Below are 24245 nucleotides of genomic sequence, written 5' to 3' on the forward strand. Positions count from 1 at the left end.
ATGGGGAGTAGGTGAGACCCTGGAGCACCTGCTACTGCAATGACCCACACTATGTAATGTGGAGGCATGATTGGGACATTCATACGGCTGTTACAGCCCCAACTCCAGTTGCTACACATGTTCAAATTCTAGAAAAAAAAAAGACCAATCACTAGAACTCGTGCACGCCAATTAAATTATTAGGTAATTAATTTCATTTCTAGAAACAACTTCTAATGTTCATAAGAATATGTTGTTGCGTAAACAAGATATGTTTGTATCGCTGAGGGATGAAGGGCATGATGGACAAGAGGAGGAGCATTGGAGCATGAAGACAAAGGCGAGCGTGCAGGCAAGGATGACGAAGTTTCAAGTTCAGATTTCAGAACTTTGAAGCCATCATGATGATGCATGGAGAGATAGACACCATATACAAGATGACAGTTCATATTTTCATCCATAGCCTTTAATAGGCGCAAGCGCTATGTCTCGCCCATACCGAGACGTAATACATCTCACCTACGGCGCGACACTATTGGGCCTGCACAATACTGTAGCAGTGCATGATTTTTATTGCGGTTTTTATCGGCTTTTCACTGTTTTGCATCGGTTTTCTTGTATGGTTTCCTTGGTTCCCTCTTTTTTATTTTCTTCGGTTTTCTTTGTTCCTTTCTTTCATTTTCATCAGTTTTCTTTGTTTTTCTTTTTTACTTTTTTTTTCTCAACACAGGTGTACTTTTTTCATACATACTGTGCATTTTGTATACATCAGGAACATTTTCTTATACTTGTATAGCACATATGTTTAACATTTTTTTCAAATATATGGTTTGATGTCTACTTTTTTCTACATGTTGTACATTTTTCATATATATCTGAAACATTGTTTGTAGACACGTTCACAATTTTTCAAGTACATGATTAATATGCCATGCAAATAAAGTACATGATTGATATTTTAAAAATATATGTTTTTATGTCTACATTCTTTCACACATAATATACATTTTTCGTATTCATAAGGACCATTTTTTATACACGTCTAACTTTTTTTCAATTATATGTTTTTAGGTCTACTTTTTTTCATACACATTGTACATTTTTGTATACATCATGACATTGTTTAATACATGTTTAACAATTTTCAAATACATGATTACATTTTTCAAAAATAACGATGTCTACTTTTTTTCTACACATCGTACATTTTCTTATACATCAAGAACGTTTTTTATACATGTTTGCATTTTTCTAAATATATATTTAACATTTTTCAAATATTTTTCCATGTATACTTTTTCATAGATGCTGTACATTTTCCTTATACATCACATTTTTATATACACGTTTAACATTGTTTTTACACTGCTACAAGATGTTTTAAATATGTAATGAATGCTTTTAGAAAAGAAAAAGAAAAAACTGAAAAAAGAAACGCCAGAAAAACCAGGTGAAAAAACCATACAATATATGGAAAACCGCAAGGAAAATCGATCTAAAAAAACAAAATTGTTCGTATGTGTGTTAGATGACATTAGGCGGGCGCTGGTTCTGAACCATCTAATGGAGCGCTGCAGGCGAGGTATTATAGGACCGCTCTAAGCGATATACAGACGCTCCTTTCTATAGGTGTTGCATCACCATACTTTTGGGCCAGCTCATATAATTTTGAATTATACGACCATAGTTTTTAGAGCCCGTGTTATTGGAGGAAAACAGACTAGGCGGGCTTTTGGTTATCTCTCACAATTGCTAATTGTATTAGAGGATATGCTCTTCTCTCCCCAAAATAAAATAAAATTACAGGATAGGCTCTTACATCGACACTTTATGCTGTGGAATTTTTCTCTCTTTCCTTAAGCGTCTAAATTAGTGTCTCTACAGTGTAGATGCTCTAACTCAGCTTCCTTATGCGTGTGGAGACTTCGAATTTGATATTTCCTCAACCAATGAGAATTGTTTTTCAACCGATGAGACTTGACAAATGACTTACCGTGTTCGGTGTCCCGATCAGTGGTAAGTTATCTCAAAAAATAAAAAAAATCGTCTGGAAAAAAGATCTAGCTAGAAAGAAAAGTGTACCTTTTGAAGGGTCCACCCAACCAGTTGTGAATTTCTATCCCAGAGTACTTTTATGTGACATAACATTTTCTTTGAAACTATCATGGATTTGCAATTCTCGACACCAGAAATTAAATCTCAACAACATATATCAAATATCCAATGCTTTTGCTTGTTTTAATAGACCATAGTTCTGTGATTGCATTTGTGGTGTGCAAGGTTTCCAAAAAGTATGAGTTTCATATCAGTTGTTTTAGATTATTTTTTTAGACAAATATGAGTTGTTTTAGATGAATTCTCAGTGATGCATGGGAAACATACACACGGGAGCAGATAAATAGGACTATCAAGGACTTTCCACATGCATCTAACAGTAACAGAGTACTGTTAACCACATGAAAAAAGATGTTGTGAATATGCCAACCCATGGCATTTTAAATTTTTAGGGCTCCATAGCATCTGCTTCTGGAAACCAGCAGAAAATGTCACAGTTGCCACCTGCTAGCCAGAATATTACCCTGATTGGTTGTTGGTGACTTGGTGTCTATGCCTTCTTAAATCTGATCAATTCAAGCAACATTATACACGGCAAGCTACTCTGATCTGATGCAACATTTCAATTGCTAGTCTGATGCAAAGTCTTCCGTTATGCAGCGAGTCTAAATTAGCACAAATGGCATATGATATGAATTCAGAGTTCTGCTGCAAATCAAGAAAATCAAGAATAGCATAAACATCAACAAAGCTCTCATCTGGGCAAATGAATGACTGGTAGAGTGAGATGAACAAGCCAGATAGTCAGTAACACGTTTGTTTCCTTTTTTGGTCCCCTCGGACATTTTTACAGTTGTCCCTAGAGTCAAATCCACGTGTGAAAGAGGAAAAACAGGTGGTCAGATATAAAACTGATCCTCGTATATTCCCGGTACATTTGAACGCAGCACCAGCGACGAATAGACGTGGTCGGCACCAGTATGACTGCTGCAGCAGGAAAATGTGTTATGACGACCACGATGGTGACAACAACGCTGCTACACAGCCGACACATTGTGGACGATTTGGAATCGATGCAGCGCATCAAGCCATCCATGCAATTAGCAAAAGTGAGCATCACCGTCCACTCCTCCCGTCGTCCACAGTTCGGCCGGCGACTGTCGTCCGTACAGCAATTTCGTGGTGACAAAGAAGTCCATGCAGATTCAACAAGCATTGCTGGCCGATGCTTACCGTCCACCAATATTTCCAAAGAACTGGTCTTTCCCCACCAGTTCGTCCTTCGCACTCCACAGTCACGGGTCTTTCCTGATAAAGAAATGCTCTGCAATCAACACACTATTACTTGTCAACTCAGACACGAAATATCAAGACTTTTCTCTCCACCCAGCAACATGCTCTCTCTAGTACGATTTACATGACTGGAGTGGGAGAGAGCCCAGCGACGAGTCGCGCGCTGACATTGAGGACTTGAAGAATTTGTGGGAGCAGAGTACCGAAACAGCGAGTATCAAGCAGAAGGCATGCATCCCCTCGATCGGTGAGTATCTCCCCTTTTCAATTCTCCTCGGTACAAGTGTTCAGCTCATTTTTAGCTCCCACTCTCGTCAGATCTATCTGCTATGAGCCTATGACTAATTCACTGGTGGAATTGGAAGCTCAAGCGCAGTCATCATCATACTAACCGGAGGTTGTCCAAATAATCAGTCTAGCTATTGGCTCTCCAAAAAAAAAGTACAACAGACAGGGAAATTTCTAATATATGTTATTTTTAAACAAACTATGTAGGGAGCAGATACAAGGAGGAGCAATCAATGGCTGGGTCTGCTGTTAAGGCCGTGGTCGGGAATGTGAGCAAACTTGCGGTTTGGGAGACCTCACTTTTATGTGGTGTCACTGGTGAAGTAGGATTCTTGAAAGATGAATTGAAGCGGCTAAAGTGCTACCTTAGATCTGCTGATGCTAAACGGAGATCAGGAGATGGGTGTGTGGCTACCTGGGTCAGCCAGATCAGGGACGTGACATATGAGTCCGAGAATGTCATTGAAGCTGCAGATTACATGGAGAAGAGAAACAGGCTGAAGAATGGATTCTTGGGTGCCATTTCAAGGTATGCTCGCTTGCCAAGTGACATGGTTACCCTTCATAAAGTTGGTGTCGAAATCCAGCGTATAAGAAGGAAGATCGGTGAGATATTTGACAGTGCAAACTGTTTGAATATTGATTTGGATACTGGTGTTCTAGGCAAGTGCTGTGCCGAGGATGAGTTTCCACGAGGCAATGATCTCATGGATCAAAACTTTGAGGATGATGTTGTCATTGTTGGTTTTGAGGATGAGTGCCAAGAAATAACGGACAGGTTAGTTGACAAAGAGAACAATACTCTTAGTGCTATCTCCATAGTCGCCATGGGTGGGGCGGGAAAAACATCACTCGTCAGAAAAATCTACACATCATCAAGAGTAAAAGAACACTTCGACACAGTTGCTTGGGTGACTGTGTCTCAAAAGTTCAAGGCCATTGATTTACTAACAAGTGTTGTGGAACAAATAATGGGGACCAGAGTTGGTTTTAATCTCCGTTAGTGTGAGGTGGGAAAGGAGATACATGATTTTCTGTTGCAAAAAAGATTCTTAATAGTTTTCGATGATGTTTGGGAAACAGATACATGGGAGCAAATAAACAAAATGGTTAAAGCATTTCCAGATGTAGCTAATGGTAGTCGAGTACTGTTAACCACACGAAAGCAAGATGTTGCGAATCATGTGCAAATGCCAACTCATGTTCATCATTTGAAGAAGTTAAACGAAGAGAAAAGCTGGGAACTTTTTAGTAGCAAAGCTTTACCATCATACAACAGGTGTTCTGTATGCGATGTGGATGAGTTTGAAGAACTAGGAAAGAAGCTTGCAAAGAAATGTAATGGATTACCACTTGCACTTGCAGTTTTTGGGGGTTATCTATCAAAAAATCTGAACAAGGAAACATGGATTGATATACTCTTGAGCTGGCCATCAACCAAAGACGGACAGATGATGCGAGACATACTAGCTCGCAGTTACAACGACCTACCAGACCATTATTTAAGATCATGTTTCCTCTATGTTGGTGCTTTCCCCGAGGATTATGAAATATCTGTGTCGGATCTTATTGAGTTATGGATGGCAGAATGCTTCATTCCACATACACCAAGACATACACTGGAAGAAATAGCACGTAAGTATGTAACTGAGTTAGCTCAAAGAAGCTTGGTCCAAGTTGTTAGTAGAAGCAGAGCACATGGATGGATTGAAAGAATAAGGATCCATGATATCTTGCGTGACTGGTGCATAGAAGAAGCAAGAGAAGACGGCTTTCTTGACATGATTGACAAAACTGCATGTCAGGCTTCCTCTCTCTTTTCATATAGCCCTTTTTTTGGTTTCAATATATGTCTTAGTATGGTGTTTCTTGCTGACACGTGGATGCACTTTATAATGCAGGCTAGGATAGCACATCGTCATCCGAAAGAACGCTATCCTATCGCGCTTCATTCCAAAACTTCAGCGGTCAGATTTCACAGGCAACAACTCCTAATCTACGAACTCTGGTTGGCTTTGAACTTTCATCAATATTCCTACCTAAGCTGAGATTCCTGAGAGTTCTTCACATTGAAAACTCAGACCTCGAGAGTTTCTCTCCAGCCATTGGTGGGTGCATTCATCTAAGGTGCCTTAGGTTGAGAAGATGTGGAAATGTAACACTCCCTTCTTCAATTGAAGAACTCCTTTACTTGCAGATTATAGACCTGAGGAAAACAAACTTGGACTCAACAGTACCAAACTCTCTTTGGAATATTCCCACTCTAAGGCATGTTTACCTGAGCAGTGCATTTTCTTCACCAAGGAGTGTGGGACACAAAGATCTCCAGACCTTATGGTTGACTTGTGCATCTGCTGGTACCAAATATCGCTATCATGACATGGTGAAAATTTTCAGAAAAATGAGACAACTAACAACCTTGTTCTTGGTAATGAAGCCCATGCATGCTAAGATAATGAATATATTTGCGTACATGCCTCACCTGGTTGATATTCATCTCGCCAGTTTTGGTGTGCTTGATAAGCTTCCAGAGAGTAATCACTTCCCGCAGAGCCTTCGGCATCTCTATCTAGAAGCTGATGTCATTGAAATAGACCCGATGCCGATCCTGGAGAAGCTTCCCTGTCTTGTGGTATTGGAGTTGTCAGGGTATAAAGGTCGAACCATGTCGTTCTCTGCCCAAGGGTTTCCTCGCCTACAAGAGTTAAAACTTGATATTTTCTCCATCGAGGAGTGGAGGATGGAGGTAGGAACAATGCCAAAGCTCTCCCACCTGACACTTTGGTTGTGCAAGGAGATGTGGAAGTTCCCAAGCGGATTGCTGCACCTTCCATCCCTCAAGAATTTGAAACTAATGAGTAAGTCCCCGATTTCTGGAGATGACAGCACACTGAAGGAGCTGGAGCGGAGAGGATGCAAGGTACTGTAGCTTACTATGCCCTCATGTTCTTCTTTAATATTTACTGCTGTTTACGGTCAGATATTACAGTCCCCGTATATTTTCAGTACAAGGACCGAGATACTCATAATAAAGTTCTGTTTTAAACTTATCTGTGACTTGCTCTCCATCCTTCCCTGCCTTGCTTGTTTGGAATGATGGTTTAGGATAAACAGTTTGCGCACTCAAGTTATTTTCTGTTTTTTTTTCCTTGCAGGTGGAACTTTAAGAAGGTTTACGAGCTTCTTGCTGGTGGAACTTTAAGAAGATTTACGAGTGGCGGACATGTCTAAGTATTATTACTACTATTCCTAATTCAGATGTCTTTGTCCCCTTGTTGCGGTGGCATGAGAGAAGGATGCATCCTTTCTGAATGTATCTTTTTCGCCCTTCCTCAAATTATGTGCATGTTGTATGTTTTGCCTGAATGTAATATAATACAAAGGGCGATACGTCTAACCACCGGTGAATCTAGATGATGATGTGCGTATCTATATTTCTGATTTGAACCGTCGATGGATTTTGATTCCCACAAACAAAACTGATGTGTTATTTATCGAAAAAAATGTATTTTTCTCTCTTGACATGGTGAGCACTCACTTATCAGCTCGTGCAATGTCAGTCAGTTTGGTTCATTTCACTGAATGCCAAGTTCTAGACTCGGATGCCCCAGGTTCTGCTTCCCTTTTTCCCCTTTGTGCTACACCTGACGGTACACTAACTTTATTTTGGTTGTATTCTGCACGCAGCTACAAACTATACAACGACAGCAAAAAAATCTTAAACACCATCCACAGTCAACTAATTTTAAGCATTGTACTACTCGTAGATTTTTTTGTGTAACATTGCAGGGATTGCAGAGGAGGGGGGTGTGGCGGAGCAGTAGCAACAGTAAGTAGTACCGACTACCGGGAGCTCACAGCTTCCGCAGATCAAATACGTCGGCGAGGCAAAGGATGGCCGGCGCCCGGCGGCATCCTCCTGCCTGCGTTACGGCCAGCATCTTCAAGCTCTGATAAGCAAATCCTGCATACCACCACCACCGTGGCAGCATCAAACTTCTCATCAGGCGGATACAAATAGAGGGAGAGGCAGGGATTGGGGAGAAAGGAAAGGAGGAGGGGACTTTACGAGCTCGGGTACGGGGAGGGTCACGAGCCCTCCTGATGCCCGGTGCTGCTGCTGCTCTCTATGGCTGTCGGAGGTGGATTTTCGCCGGCGCCATGACCAGCGGGGGGAGAAAGAGGAGAGAAATTATCTACCTAGTGCTCCCCTCCGTCTGGTCACCGCTCCTTTCTCTCCCTCCCCTCTGTCACCGCCGGTGGTAGGCGCCGGGCTTAGCCTGTGCGTGCGCCGGCAGCGTCGGAGGCACTCCTCCTTCTCACGGGTCAAAGGGTGACGCGGGGCTCCCTGGCTCGAGAGTGTGACTCCGATCTGGGCTGCGGCGGCGCCGATCTGGTTCATGACAACCCAGATCTAAACTACGGCGGTGTGGCGGTTGGCCGGCGTCCTATCGACGGCGGTGGCAGGGCTGGCGCTGCTCCTCCCGATCTAGGGCGGAGGGACTTGGATCCGAGGCGACGACCCCGAGGTTGGCCTTCATGTCCGGTGGCGCGGCAGGGCGGGTAGGCTGCCGGCTCAGATGGTCGGCGATCCACCGGCGAGTTGGTGCCTCAGTGACCAACAGCGTTGAGCTGCTTCTTCCTCCAATACTTGCATCGTGCACTCTTGTCGTAACGAATATGGCTGTGCTGCTTGCCGGTCGCCGGGTGGGGCGGAACGGGAGATGGGGATTCGGATTGGGATAATTCCCTGGTTGGCTGGCTCCTGCCGGCCGCGTCTTCCTAGAGACGTCGTTTGGGTTTGCCCCATCTTTTTTCACTTCACGGTTTCTCGGATAAAAACCCTAGGACAGTGACGACATTCTTGACGCGGTGTCTTTTTTGAAAGCGTTGTCGTGAGATCTAAGTGCTCATGGGCAGTTGCAATTGGCGTGCCCCTCTTCCTTCAGGAGACATTTACTTGGATGATGACGAAAACTCTGATATCATTCTTCCTCTTGAAGGCATAATTTTGGAGCAGGTGTTGATTGGAAGGGCCCAGAGGCGAAGCGGGGTTTCATATTCCGCATCGATGACGGCGGGTCTCGGCGGCGTGGCGCAATGGAGGCTCGGCGTCCGATGCGGTTTGACGGACTCGCGCAGGAGGGTGACACTGTCTGGCGTCGTGGTGGCGTCGATGGTAGAGATGTCTGATTAGGTCAATGCATCAGTTCTGCTCTGATGATGGATCGATAGAAGATGGAGGTGACAGCCCTTGCAGCGTGCGGTGCTCACTAGAAGTGTGCCGGACCGGTATGTGACCCAGTCTAGATAGTGGCTTGATTGGAGCATTCAGCTTCAGATGTTAGGCTCTGATGCGATGTCTGTTTGGTATTAAACTTGGATATTCGGCACCCTTCATCAATGGATAAATTTATTGATGTATTACATTGTAAGGTCTCTAGGAATAATTAATAAAATAGTTGCATGCATATCCAAAGGCCGCGGTACATCCTTTTTTTTAAAAAAATCTACCTAATGCTTGTGAGCTTTTCTTTTTGAAAAAAACTATGATATTAGATTAGAGTAACACCAAAATGAACAACTTCAGCAAACACCGGCTTACAGTACTTCAATATTCCTCCTAGTTTCCTAGCATTTCTTTTCACTAGTAATGCAAATTCAATTACAAAAATGCCAACAAACAAGTTGCTCCATCCGTCCGGGTTTATTAGGCCCAAAAACAAGATTGGCAGGACCAAGGCAACCAGTAAATGGATCCGTTATTTTAGGCATTAACCTCTGCAGTAGATTAGGAGGTATTTGTTTTCAGCGATTTTTTGGTGTAGGGACTAGAAAAAGTCTCTTTTAGAGACTTTTTAACCAAATGAGAGGGACTACTAGAGACTAAAAGTTGATTTTTGGGACTAAATGAAGAAGAGTCTTTTTTGGAACTTTTTGGACTTTTCCAATAATGCCCCTCCCTGCACTCATTACCCCGCTGTCCAATGATGTTGTTTGGTTGTTATTTTTCTGTACACTAGAGATAACATGGTCATTTAATAACCTCTAGAAAGAGACTAGGAACTTTTTAGTCCCTGAAAACAAACATGAAGAGACTTTTTAGATATTAGGGACTTTTTAGTTAAAACTAGAAAAAGTCTTAGGACTTATGAACCAAACAGGCTCATAGTTGATGCTTCGTTTTGCATGTTAGTTATTGATGGCGCATGCGTGCAGCCACCATCCCAGCAGTCCCTGCCAATGGGACGAGACTTGCCTGCTCCCCGCTTGTGCGTCCATCCGTGCTTCCGCATACGTGGCTTGATTTGATTGAAACAAAACAAGACCCGGCCCCACCCCTTTAAAATCAGGAGAAGGATGATTAGATTAGAAAAAAAGAAAAAAAAAACCATAGGATAAGGTGGGAGCACGAATCCCTGCCAATGACACTTGTGCATGCATGTTCACGCACCCGGAGGGATGCATGTGTGGCGCAGATTCCGGAGTTTAGCCCCTCTGAATCAGCAATCAACAGTTAATTTGAGGGGGAAAGGTATGTGATTTTCAAAGCGGGCCTAAAAACGAACGGGATTCTTTTTAAACCCGGGCGGAGGGATTAGACGACAAACATTTGCGCCATGATGAAATCTTTAGCTTCTTGAACTCCGGAAGTGAATCCTTGCAAGCGAGCACATCTCCCAGTTGAAAATGTTCCTAAGCGCGCTCCTCTCCTTGCTTGTCCGTGGGTAGCTCGTGAAAACTGCATGCGCAGGAGATGAATGGTGTGTAGACTTGCCCTGCTCTCCAGCAAGTTCCTGGTTGCTTCAAGCATGTTGGCATTGGCGCGAGCTGCATGGTCACGGGTCAACCTTGACCTGTCATACTCACAGTCCGAGGAGCCAACCCTCTCTCAATTCTTGGTGGAGTTTGGATTTAGTTTTTCAACTTCAAAACTAGACAACTTGCATCCTTAACTTCTGAAACCGAACAAGATTCATCTTTGGTCACAGTTTTGACCGGTTTTGATGCTGACCGTGCAGACTCAAATTTGCCTACTTTTTTCAAGCCCGCGTAATGTTTTCAAATTCAGTTACTTTTTTTAAATACGTGAACTTTTTTAAAAGTTGTACTTTTTTAAAATCTGCATATTATTTCCAAGTTCATGTACTTTTTCAAATCTGCGTATATCTTTTAAGTTGATGTAGTTTTTTCAGGTTCATTTAATTTTTTAAAATTGATGTAACTTTTCATATTCGAGTTTTTTCTTGAAAGAGTTCATGAATTTGAAAATTTTATGTGAACTTGAAAATAGTACACGGAGTTGGACTTTTTGAACACAAAAAATATGTGGATTTGAAAACTTATGTCAACTTGAAACAAGTACATGAATTTCAAACAAAGTTCATGGGTTATAAAAGGAACATGAATTTTTTAAAAATATATGGACTTTGAGAAGCATGCAGATTTGAAATAAGTATGCGAATTTCAAAAACAGTTCATGCCTTTGAAAAATAATTGGATTTGATACAATTAGAAAAACTTGGGAAAATGCGCTGATTTGAAAGAAGTACGTAATTGTTTAAAAATCACGGATTTGAAAAAAGTACGCAAATTTCAAAATAGTTTGCTGATTTGAAAAGAGTATTTTATTTTTTAAAAACAATACGCGACCATGAAAAAACTATGCGGATTTCAAAGTGTATGTGAATTTCAAAAATTTCACGGATATTAAAAAAATTACACGAATATGAGTGAGCACCTGTCAAAACCGGGGTGAGTCAGCACCAAAACCGGTCAAAACCGAGACCAGGGACCAATCTTGTCCGGTTTCGATAGTCGGGGTGCAAGCTGTCCGGTTCTAAAGTTGAGGGACGAAATCTATGCTTCATCAAAAGTTGAGGAACAAAAAGTATACTTTTTACAAAATTCTATTGTACATATATACAATGGAAAATATCAAAAGGGAGAACGAATTCGAAAGAAAACTTGCTTGTGATTGTAGCCCGGAAAGGACTGGCTTGATTCCGGAATTGGCACTTTAAAAGGGAGGAGCTTCGGTTGCGGACGGCGGCTCGGCGAGGGGCCGCTTGATTGCTTCGATTACCGGCTGCAGCTCGGAAATGAGCTGCCCGAAATAGAGCTGCTGCTGCTTTGGTTGGGGATTGAAGCTCCCAATGGGGGAGCTGCTTGTTTGGGCGCCTCTGCTCAAGCACCGCTCGATCCTCGTACGAGGCCTTCGATGGCGACGGCGCTGGCGCGAGGGGTGAGATCGGCACGGCGGACGGCGGGCGGCGGCGCATAACTGACTGCTGATCCCCTTTCCTCTCTTGGTGGAACCCTTGCTAGTGGGCTTTGGTGGGCTCATAGGTCCAACTTCAGCCCACCACCGCGTACCGTCTCCAAAGCTTCATCAGTGATCGCGAACCAACCCGTGATTGAGATGGTTAGGTGGACAGTGGTATCTTCAACTCATCAGGGTTCAAATCCTGATGCTCACATTATTCCTGAATTTATTTCAGGATTTCCGGCGATGCGCTTTCAGTGGGCGGAGACGTTCCCGTCGACGACGAGGCGCCTACGATGGCTTCGTAAATCTCAAGATGATATGCCGGCTCAGTCTCTCGGAGGTGCTCATAGGGGTAGGGTGTGCGTGTGTGCATTCATAGGGATGAGTGTATGCGCGTGTATATGAGCGCTTGTGTCTGTACTGATGCTCAAAAAAAAAGCTTCATCAGTGATCTTGTGGTTTGTCTCAAAAAAAAATCAGTGATCTTGGTCAAATTCAAAAGACCAAACCAATTTGTGGTGCAAATAATCGCGAGTCGGGTAGCTTACCGTCATCTCCTTTGCTGCAAGTTGACAAGCAGAGAGCACATTTATTTCTTTGGACAATAGTTCGGTCGTCAAGGATATTGAAGCCAACGTGGTGTGTGGGGGGGGGGGGGGGGAGGAGGAGGAGCTCATGCAGTGGTGATCAAGGAGGCGAACGCGAGGAAAAGGATTTTGAAGCTTGTCGTTTTATCTGTGAATCTAGAAGTAGAAACTTTGAGCTCGTTGTTCATTGATGTTGGTAGGAATGGCTGGCTGGATGACCCACATGATCTTGTAACACTTTTTCTGAACATTGTTATTGAATAAAGTGTGACGAGGTTTTCTAAGAAAAACACGTTGCGTATTCAGACTCCACTTGATAGAGTGGCGACGTCTCACGACGAAGTGACGACGTGGCCGGTGGTGCACTGATGTTGTGAGGTGAGGCGCGACTGTTGAGCGGAGAAGGATGTGCCGATGCAAGGGGGTTATCGTCGGTGATTCTACAGGTGGAGCCGGTGCTACGTACAGAGATGTCGTCACTGTGCTGCGAGCGTCACCTCATGGGGCATTGGTGCTGCGAGAGGGCCAGAGCGAAGAGGAAGGGAATCAGAGGGTCATGCACAGACGCATTGCACGCTACAAAGGCGGTCAATATTTTCTACTCCACAACCAATTGCGCCTAGGGACGACCGGCTGCACAAACCTGGGAAACATGTTCTATTTAAGAAGAATATTATCTAGTTCACACTTGTTAGGAATGAGTGACAAATAATGTACAATAGCCTATGACACTTCACATGCCAGGATGACATTTGCGAACGGCATGATTAGCAGCTTTAGTGTTTTGGGGATTGCGTTTGTTACAGCAAGCATAACATTTCATTTATTTAAGTGCATTTTTCATCCAAAAATTGCCACCATCAGATCTTGATCCTGTGGATACGAGGGTCCCCAAAACACTAATATTCTTCTTAAGCAGTGGTGATCAAGGAGGCGAACGAGAGGAAAAGGATTTTGAAGCTTGTCGTTTTATCTGTGAATCTAGAAGTAGAAACTTTGAGCTCGTTGTTCATTGATGTTGGTAGGAATGGCTGGTTGGATGACCCACATGATCTTGTAACACTTTTTCTGAACATTGTTATTGAATAAAGTGTGACGAGGTTTTCTAAGAAAAACACGTTGCGTATTCAGACTCCACTTGGTAGAGTGGCGACGTCTCACGACGAAGTGACGACGTGGCCGGTGGTGCACTGATGTTGTGAGGTGAGGCGCGACTGTTGAGCGGAGAAGGATGTGCCGATGCAAGGGGGTTATCGTCGGTGATTCTACAGGTGGAGCCGGTGCTACGTACAGAGATGTCGCCACCGTGCTGCTAGCGTGACCTCATGGGGCATTGGTGCTGCGAGAGGGCCAGAGCGAAGAGGGAGGGAATCAGAGGGTCATGCACAGACGCATTGCATGCTACAAAGGCGGTCAATATTTTCTACTCCACAACCAATTGCGCCTAGGGACGACCGGCTGCACAAACCTGGGAAACATGTTCTATTTAAGAAGAATATTATCTAGTTCACACTTGTTAGGAATGAGTGACAAATAATGTACAATAGCCTATGACACTTCACATGCCAGGATGACATTTGCGAACGGCATGATTAGCAGCTTTAGTGTTTTAGGGATTGCGTTTGTTACATCAAGCATAACATTTCATTTATTTAAGTGCATTTTTCATCCAAAAATTGCCACCATCAGATCTTGATCCTGTGGATACGAGGGTCACTAGCAAAATCGCTATTTGCCTCACTCTAAAGAAGGATGGAAGGCCTCATGTATGAAAGATCATCAAACAATTTCCTTTCTTTGTTTGTGCCATCTTTATCAAATTCTACTCCTTAGCTAGCTTGATGCTTACATGTCTTGCCTTTGTTGATACTGGTCATGGAGACAAGAACTTTCATTGGAAGAGAGCAGATACCAATCCGAAACAACCATTAGAATTGCCTCATTCAAACGGACGATTGTCATTGATAAGACAGGCAAGTCCCTCCGATCTAATTTGTACTAAAAGCCGTACTAAAGTAGTGTCAATAAATATGGATCAGAGGGAGTACGCAAGATTATTAAGTCTTTCTCTTACAACAGTGGGTCTATTTGGTACGATGAAAATTAAGAGGGGAAATAGCACAACAAACTAAAATAATAGATAGAGAAAATGAAAAATAAATATGATTGTATGAAGCTAGATAAATAAATACGTAGTTGCTCAATACACAATAATAGAATTTCAAAGTTCACGACATTAAATGTTCAAATCTCCAAATTAAATATCAAAAGTCATACCATTTATTCTAAATAAAAGATATATCCAATTCTAGCCCCGCGAATGCGTGAAATTTTAATGAAAAAATAGCATGCCAAACTAAACTAATACATTGAGAAAATAAAAAAAAGCATATGACCATAATAAGCCACAAACATCAGAAATGAGGTCCTCAATACACAACAATATAATGTTCTAAACATTAAATGTTGTATTCTCTAAATTTAAGTATTGTCATGCCATGTTTTCTAAAGATATATGCATTTCTATCCACGTGAATGCCCAGGTGCACCTGCTAGTTAACAAATTAATTAATCAATCATGTGTTTGTTTTGAGGTTCATGCAGTTCTCATGGAAAGGACCACTCGGGCAATACTCTGGCTGCATTTAATAGATAGCTCACCATATATCAAGCAAAAGAAAATGAAACGGATGGAGTATTTTATTGTCAGTTCACCATATCAAGCAATAGTTAATTTGCTGCCAATAGATAAGGTATTCCTATGAGGCATCAAATGAATGATAGCCAACGATATCCCTGGATAGAGAAACATGACACCAAGAAATTAATTATCTCCCAAATTTTCTTCATCCATCCACCTCCATATACGCATGGCCAAAGAAGCATCACATCCAAATCAAGCCATTGAGCAGGTTAGAAACAAGGTCTCTCTTGTGATGGCGCTTCTCAAAACCAAGAACGCAATGTCTTTGTTCATGGTGACCATGACGATCATGGCTTTGGTCATGTCACCCTGCTTCGGTCAAGGAGGCGACAGTATATCATGTTTAGGTACTTTAACTAATTTGTTCTTATAATTTTACATGTCGGCGCGATTTTGTTGGGGATCATAGCAGAAATTTAAAATTTTCTACGCATCACCAAGATCAATTTATGGAGTAATCTAGCAACGAGTGGAAGGAGAGTGCATCTACATACCCTTGTAGATCGCTAAGCGGAAGCGTTGCAAAAACGCGGATGAAGGAGTCGTACTCGTAGCGATTCAGATCGCGGTTGATTCCGATCTAAGCGCCGAACCACGGCGCCTCCGCGTTCAACACACGTGCAGCCCGGTGACGTCTCCCACGCCTTGATCCAACAAGGGGAGAAGGAGAGGTTGGGAAGACTCCGTCCAGCAGCAGCACGACGGCGTGGTGGTGGTGGAGGAGCGCGGGACTCCAGCAGGGCTTCGCCAAGCACTACGAGAGACGAGGAGGGAGAGAGGTAGGGCTGCGCCAAGAGGGAGATGATCTCGTGTGTCTTGCAGCCCCCAATACCTCAAGTATATATAGGGGAAGGGGAGGGGCTGCGCCCCCATCTAGGGTTCCCTCCCTAGGGGTGGCGGCAGCCCCAAAACCCATCTAGGGTGGCGGCCAAGGGGGGAGAGGGGGAGGCGCACCTGGGGTGGGCCTTAGGGCCCATCTGCCCTAGGGTTTGCCCCCCTCCCCTCTTGGAGGCGCCTTGGGCCTTGGTGGGAGGTGCCCCAGCCCACCTAGGGGCTGGTCCCTTCCCACTATTGGCCCATGTAGGCCTCCGAGGCTGGTGGCCCCACCTGGTGGACCCCTCCGGTGGTCCCGGTACACTACCGGTGATGCCCGGAACACTTCTGGTGGCCAAAACCATACTTCCTATATATCAATCTTCAGTTTGACTAATTCACATCTAGATGTTTTTTAAGGATGTCACATCTAAGCTCCCACAAATACATAATGCAGCAACAAGAAACAAAAAAAAACAAAGACAAAAAAATAGACCACAAACAAAGTGAATATCAGCTTAGATGTGACATAACTATGTCACATCTAGATGTGTCCTAGAAAGACCCATCAATCTTTACCTCCGGACCATTTCAGAACTCTTTGTGATCTCCGGGGTCTCATTCGGGACTCCGAACAACATTCGGTAACCGTGTACATACTTTCCCTATAACCCTAGCGTCATCGAACCTTAAGTGTGTAGACCCTACAGGTTCGGGAGTCATGCAGACATGGCCGAGACAACTCCCCGGTCAATAACCAACAGCGGGATCTGGATACCCATGTTGGCTCCCACATGCTCCACGATGATCTCATCGGATGAACCACGATGTCAAGGATTCAATCAATCCCGTATACAATTCCCTTTGTCTATCGGTACGATACTTGCCCGAGATTCGATCGTCGGTATCCCGATACCTTGTTCAATCTCGTTACCGGCAAGTCTCTTTACTCGTTCCGTAACACATCATCCCGTGATCAACTCCTTGGTCACATTGTGCACATTATGATGATGTCCTACCGAGTGGGCCCAGAGATACCTCTCCGTTTACACGGAGTGACAAATCCCAGTCTCGATTCGTGCCAACCCAATAGATACTTTCAGAGATACCCGTAGTGCACCTTTATAGCCACCCAGTTACGTTGTGACGTTTGGCACACCCAAAGCACTCCTACGGCATCCGGGAGTTGCACAATCTCATGGTCTAAGGAAATGATACTTGACATTAGAAAAGCTTTAGCATACGAACTACACGATCTTGTGCTAGGCTTAGGATTGGGTCTTGTCCATCACATCATTCTCCTAATGATGTGATCCCATTATCAACGACATCCAATGTCCATGGTCAGGAAACCGTAACCATCTATTGATCAACGAGCTAGTTAACTAGAGGCTTACTAGGGACATGGTGTTGTCTATGTATCCACACATGTATCTGAGTTTCCTATCAATACAATTCTAGCATGGATAATAAACGATTATGATGAACAATGAAATATAATATAATAATAATTAATTTATTATTGCCTCTAGGGCATATTTCCAATAGCCTCCCACTTGCACTAGAGTCAATAATCTAGTTCACACCGCCATGTGATTAACACTCACAGGTCACATCGCCATGTGACCAACATCCAAAGAGTTTACTAGACTCAATAATCTAGTTCACATCACTATGTGATTAACACTCAATGAGTTCTGGGTTTGATCATGTTATGCTTGTGAGAGAGGTTGTAGTCAACGGGTCTGCAATATTCAGATCCCTATGTATTTCGCAAAACTTTATGTCATATCGTAGATGCTGCTACCACGTTCCACTTGGAGCTATTCCAAATTGTTGCTCCATTATATGTATCCGGTATCTCTACTCAGAGCTATCCGGATAGGTGTTAAGCTTGCATCGACGTAACTCTTTACGTCGAACTCTTTATCACCTCCATAACCGAGAAACATTTCCTTATTCCTCTAAAGATAATTTTGACCGCTATCTGGTGATCCACTCCTAGATCACCTTTGTACCCTCTTTCCAGACATGTGGCAAGGCACACATCAGGTGCGGTACTCAGCATGGCATACCGTATAGAGCCTATGACAAAAGCATAGGGGACGACCTTCGTCCTTCCTCTTTCTTCTGCCGTGGTCAATCTTCGAGTCTTACTCAACTTCACACCTTACAACTCAGGTAAGAACCCCTTCTTTGACTGATCTATTTTGAACTCCTTCAAAAACATGTCAAGGTGTGCGTTCTTTGAAAGTATCATCAGGCGTCTTGATCTATCTCTATAGATCTTGATGCCCAATATGTAAGCAGCTTTATCCAGGTCTTCCTTTTGAAAAACACTCTTCAAACAACCATTTATGCTTTCCAGAAATTCTACATTATTTCGGATCAATAATATGTCATCCACATATACTTATCAGAAATGTTGTAGTGCTCCCACTCACTTTCTTGTAAATACAAGTTTCTAGCAAACATTGTATAAACCTAAAAGCTTTGATCACTCCATCAAAGCATATATTCCGACTCCGAGATGCTTTCTCTAGTCCATAGAAGGATTGCTGGAGCCAGCATACCTTTTAGCATCCTTAGGATCGACAAAACCTTTTATTGTATCACATACAACTTTTCTTACGAAAACTGGTAAGAAAACTTGTTTTGACATCCATCTGTCAGATTTCATAATCAAAAAATACAGCTAATGCTAACATGATTCCTACGGACTTAAGCATCGCTACGGGTGAGAAATTCTCATCGTAGTCAACTCCTTGAACTTGTGAAAAGACTCTTTCCCATAAGTCGAGCTTCATAGACGGTAACATTACCGCCCACGTCCGTCTTCTTCTTAAAGATCCATTTATCTCAATGGCTTGCCGATCATCGGGCAAGTCCACCAAAGTCCATACTTTGTTCTGATACATGGATCCTATCTCGGATTTCATGGCTTCTAACCATTTGTCGGAATACGGGCCCACCATCGCTTCTCCATAGCTCGTAGGTTCATTGTTGTCCAACAACATGATATCTGAGACAGGATTACCGTACCACTCAGGAGTAGTACATATCCTTGTCGACCTATGAGATTCGATAGCAACTTGATCCGAAGCTTCATGATCACTATCATTAACTTCCTATTCAACAGACGTAGGCACCACAGAAAACATCTTTCTATGTTGCATCACTCTCTGGTTGAAGTAAAGGTTCGACAACCTCATCAAGTTCTATCTTCCTCCCACTCAATTCTTTTGAGAGAAACTCCTTCTCGAGAAAGGACCCGTTCTTAGCAACAAACAATTTGCCCTCGGATCTGAGATAGAAGGTATACCCAACTATCACCTTTGGGTATCCTATGAAGATGTGTTTGTCCTCTTTTGGGTTCGAGCTTCTCCGGCTGAAGCCTTAAGCATCGCAGCCCCAAACATTAAGAAACGACAACTTTGGTTTCTTGCCAAACCAATGTTCATATGACGTCGTCTCAACGGACTTAGATGGTGTCCTATCTAAAGTGAATGCAGCTGTCTCTAACGCATAACGTCAAAATGAAAATGGTACATCGGTAAGAGACATCATAGATCACACCATATCTCATAGGGTTCGATTACGACGTCCTGACACACCATTACCCTGTGGTGTTCCAGGTGGCTTCAACTGTGAAACAATTCCACAATGTCTTAAAGTGTTTGCCAAACTCATAACTCAGAAATTCTCATTGAAGATCGTAGGAATTTGATCTTCTTGTTATGATGATTCTTAACTTCACTCTGAAATCGCTTGAACTTTTCAAACGTTTCAGACTTGTGCTTCATTAAGTAAATATACCTATATCTACTCAAATTGTCAGTGAAGATGAGAAAATAGCGATATCCACCGCACGCTTCAATTTCTCATTGGATCACACGCATCAGCATGTATGATTTCCAACAAGTCACTTGCCCGTTTCATTGTACGTGAAAACGGGGTCTTAGTCATCCTGCCCATGAGGCATGGCTCGCATGTGTCAAGCGATTCAAAATCAAGTGACTCCAAACATCCATCGACATGGAGTTTCTTCATGCATCTTACGCCAATATGACCTAAGCGGCAGTGCCACAAGAAAGTGGTACTATCATTATTAACTCTACATCTTTTGGCGTGAACATGCGTACTACCACGACCGAGATTCAATGAACCATTCACATAGGGTGCATGACCATGAAGGTATTTTTCATGTAAACAGAATAACCATTATTCTCTAACTTAAATGAATAACCGTATTGCAATGAACATGATCTAATCATATTCATGCTCAACGTAGACACCTGATAACATTTATCTAGGTTCAATACTAATCCCGAAGGCAGATGGAGCGTGCGATGGTGATCTCATCAACTTTGGAAACACTTCCAACACACATCGTCACCTCGCCCTTAGCCAGTCTCCGTTTAGTCCGTAGCTTTTGCTTCAAGTCACCAATAATAGCAACTGAACCGGTATCCAATACCCAGGTGCTACCAGGAGTACTAGTGAGGTACACATTAATAACACGTAATACTTTGTTGAAGTTGCCAGCCTTCTTATCTACCATGCATTTAGGGTAATTCCGCTACCAGTGACCGTTCCCCTTACAATAGAAGCACTTAGTCTCGGGTTTGGGTTCAACCTTGGGTTCCTTTACTGGAGAGGCAACTGGTTTGCCATCCATGAAGTTTCCCTTCTAGCCCTTGCCCTTCTTGAAACCAGTGGTCTTGTTAAACCATCAACACTTGATGCTCCTTCTTGATTTCTACCTTTTGCGGTCTTAAGCACCGCGAATAGCTCCGGGATCATCTCCATCCCTTGCATGTCATAGTTCATCACGAAGATCTAGTAGCTTAGTGATAGTGACTAGAGAACTCTATCAATCACTATCTTATCTGGAAGTTTAACTCCCACTTGATTCAAGTGATTGTAGCACCCAGACATTCTGAGCACATGCTCACTAGCTGAGCTATTCTCCTCCATCTTGTTGGCAAAAGAACTTGTCAGAGGTCTCATACCTCTCAACACGGGCATGAGCCTAAAATCCCAATTTCAGCTCTTGGAACATCTCATATGGCGTTCAAAACGTCATTGGAATCCCGATTCTGCCGTAAAGTATGGTGCACTAAACTATTAAGTAGTCATCAGGATGTGTCTTCAGGTGTTCACAACATCCACAGACGACGTTGTAGGGGTTTGCACATCGAGCGGTGCATCCAAGACGTAAGCCTTCTGTGCAGCAGTGAGGACACTCCTCGGACTACGGACCCAGTCCACATCATTGCTTACAATATCTTTCAACTTAGTCTTTCTCTAGGAACGTATTGAAACAGGGAGCTACAACGTGAGCTATTTATCTACAACATATTTGCAAAGACAATTTAGACTATGTTCATGATAATTGAGTTCATCTAATCAAATTATTTAATGAACTCCCACTGAGATAGACATCCCTCTAGTCATCTAAGTGAAACATGATCCGAGTCAACTAGGCCGTGTCCGATCATCACGTGAGACGGACTAGTCAACATCGGTGAACATCTCCATGTTGATCGTACCTTCTGTACGACTCATGCTCGACCTTTCGGTCTTCCATGTTCCGAGGCCATGTCTGTACATGCTAGGCTCGTCAAGTCAACCTAAGTGTATTGCGTGTGTAAATATGGCTTACACCCGTTGTATTCGAACGTTAGAATCTATCACACCCGATCATCACGTGGTGCTTCGAAACAACGAACCTTTGCAACGGTGCACAGTTAGGGGGAACACTTTCTTGAAATTATTGCGAGGGATCATCTTATTTAAGCTACCGTCGTTCTAAGCAAATAAGATGTAAAACATGATAAACATCACATGCAATCAAATAGTGACATGATATGGCCAATATCATTTTGCTCCTTTTGATCTCCATCTTCGGGGCTCCATGATCATCATTGTCACCGGCATGACACCATGATCTCCATCATCATGTCTTCTTGAAGTTGTCTCGTCATCTATTACTTCTACTACTATGGCTAACTCTTTAGCAATAAAGTAAAGTAATTACATGACGCTTATGTTGACACGCAGGTCATAAATAAATTAAGACAACTCCTATGGCTCCTGCCGGTTGTCATACTCATCGACATGCAAGTCGTGATTCCTATTACAAGAACATGATCAATCTCATACATCACATATATCATTCATCACATCCTTTTGGCCATATCACATCACATGACACATGTTGCAAAAACAAGTTAGACGTCCTCTAATTGTTGTTGCAAGTTTTTACGTGGCTGCTATAGGTTTCTAGCAAGAAAGTTTCTTACCTACGCCAAAACCACAACGTGATATGCCAATTTCTATTTACCCTTCATAAGGACCCTTTTCACCGAATCCGATCCGACTAAAGTGGGAGATACAGACACCCGCTAGCCACCTTATGCAACTAGTGCATGTCAGTCGGTGGAACCAGTCTCACGTAAGAGTACGTGTAAGGTCGGTCCGGGCCGCTTCATCCCACGATGCCGCCGAATCAAGATAAGACTAGTAACGGCAAGTAAATTGACAAAATCGACGCCCACAACAACTTGTGTTCTACTCGTGCATAGAAACTACGCATAGACCTAGCTCATGATGCCACTGTTGGGGATCGTAGCAGAAATTTAAAATTTTCTATGCATCACCAAGATCAATCTATGGAGTAATCTAGCAACGAGTGGAAGGAGAGTGCATCTACATACCCTTGTAGATCGCTAAGCGGAAGCGTTGCAAGAACACGGATGAAGGAGTCGTACTCGTAGCGATTCAGATCGCGGTTGATTCCGATCTAAGCGCCGAACCACGGCGCCTCCGCGTTCAACACACGTGCAGCCCAGTGACGTCTCCCATGCCTTGATCCAGCAAGGGGAGAAGGAGAGGTTGGGAAGACTCTGTCCAGCAGCAGCACGATGGCATGGTGGTGGTGGAGGAGCGCGGGACTCTAGCAGGGCTTCGCCAAGCACTACGAGAGACGAGGAGTGAGAGAGGTAGGGCTGCGCCAAGAGGGAGATGATCTCGTGTGTCTTGCAGCCCCCAATACCTCAAGTATATATAGGGGAAGGGGAGGGGCTGCGCCCCCATCTAGGGTTCCCTCCCTAGGGGTGGCGGCAGCCCCAAAACCCATTTGGGGGGGGGGCAAGGGGGGGGGGAGGGGGGGAGGCGCACCTGGGGTGGGCCTTAGGGCCCATATGCCCTAGGGTTTGCCCCCTCCCCTCTTGGAGGCACCTTTGGCCTTGGTGGGAGGCGCCCCAACCCACCTAGGGGCTGGTCCCTTCCCACTATTGGCCCATGTAGGCCTCCGGGGCTGGTGGCCCCACCTGGTGGACCCCCGGACCCCTCCGGTGGTCCCGGTACACTACCGGTGATGCCCGGAACACTTCCGATGGCCAAAACCATACTTCCTATATATATCAATCTTTACCTTCAGACCATTCTGGAACTCCTCGTGACGTCCGGGATCTCATCCGGGACTCCGAACAACATTCGGTAACCGCGCACATACTTTCCCTATAACCCTAGCGTCATCAAACCTTAAGTGTGTAGATCCTACGGGTTTGGGAGTCATGCAGACATGGCCGAGACAACTCTCCGGTCAATAACCAATAGCGGGATCTGGATACCCATGTTGGCTCCCACATGCTCCATGATGATCTCATCGGATGAACCACGATGTCAAGGATTCAATCAATCCCGTATACAATTCCCTTTGTCTATCGGTACGATACTTGCCCGAGATTCGATCGTCGGTATCCCGATACCTTGTTCAATCTCGTTACCGGCAAGTCTCTTTACTCGTTCCGTAACACATCATCCCGTGATCAATTCCTTAGTCACATTGTGCACATTATGATGATGTACTACCGAGTGGGCCCAGAGATACCTCTCCGTTTACACGGAGTGACAAATCCTAGTCTCGATTCGTGCCAACCCAATAGACACTTTCGGAGATACCCGTAGTGCACCTTTATAGCCACCCAGTTATGTTGTGACGTTTGGCACACCCAAAGCACTCCTACGGCATCCGGGAGTTGCACAATCTCATGGTCTAAGGAAATGATACTTGACATTAGAAAAGCTTTAGCATACGAACTACACGATCTTGTGCTAGGCTTAGGATTGGGTCTTGTCCATCACATCATTCTCCTAATGACGTGATCCCATTATCAACGACATCCAATGTCTATGGTCAGGAAACTGTAACCATCTATTGATCAACGAGCTAGTTAACTAGAGGCTTACT

General features: G+C 43.7%; 1 long non-coding RNA gene and 1 pseudogene across 8 annotated transcripts; one reads left to right on the plus strand and one right to left on the minus strand.

The window, feature by feature from the left end:
* Positions 1 to 2835: 2835 nt before the first annotated feature.
* LOC125535868 lies at positions 2836 to 9035 on the minus strand. Of its 8 annotated transcripts, none has more exons than XR_007294839.1 (4): positions 7685 to 9035; positions 5894 to 7579; positions 5655 to 5821; positions 2836 to 3342 (listed from the first exon to the last, which is right to left on the minus strand). It is a non-coding gene; the product is annotated as an uncharacterized LOC125535868 (long non-coding RNA). The 8 variants fall into 8 exon arrangements; XR_007294834.1 differs by having other exon boundaries at positions 5655 to 6310; positions 6389 to 7579; positions 7685 to 9034; XR_007294841.1 differs by having other exon boundaries at positions 5655 to 5969; positions 6098 to 7579; positions 7685 to 9034.
* LOC125535867 lies at positions 3356 to 7009 on the plus strand (annotated as a pseudogene).
* Positions 9036 to 24245: the final 15210 nt, after the last annotated feature.

The sequence above is a fragment of the Triticum urartu genome, chromosome 2, assembly GCF_003073215.2.
Source record: "Triticum urartu cultivar G1812 chromosome 2, Tu2.1, whole genome shotgun sequence".
In the NCBI taxonomy this organism is placed as follows: Eukaryota; Viridiplantae; Streptophyta; class Magnoliopsida; order Poales; family Poaceae; genus Triticum; species Triticum urartu.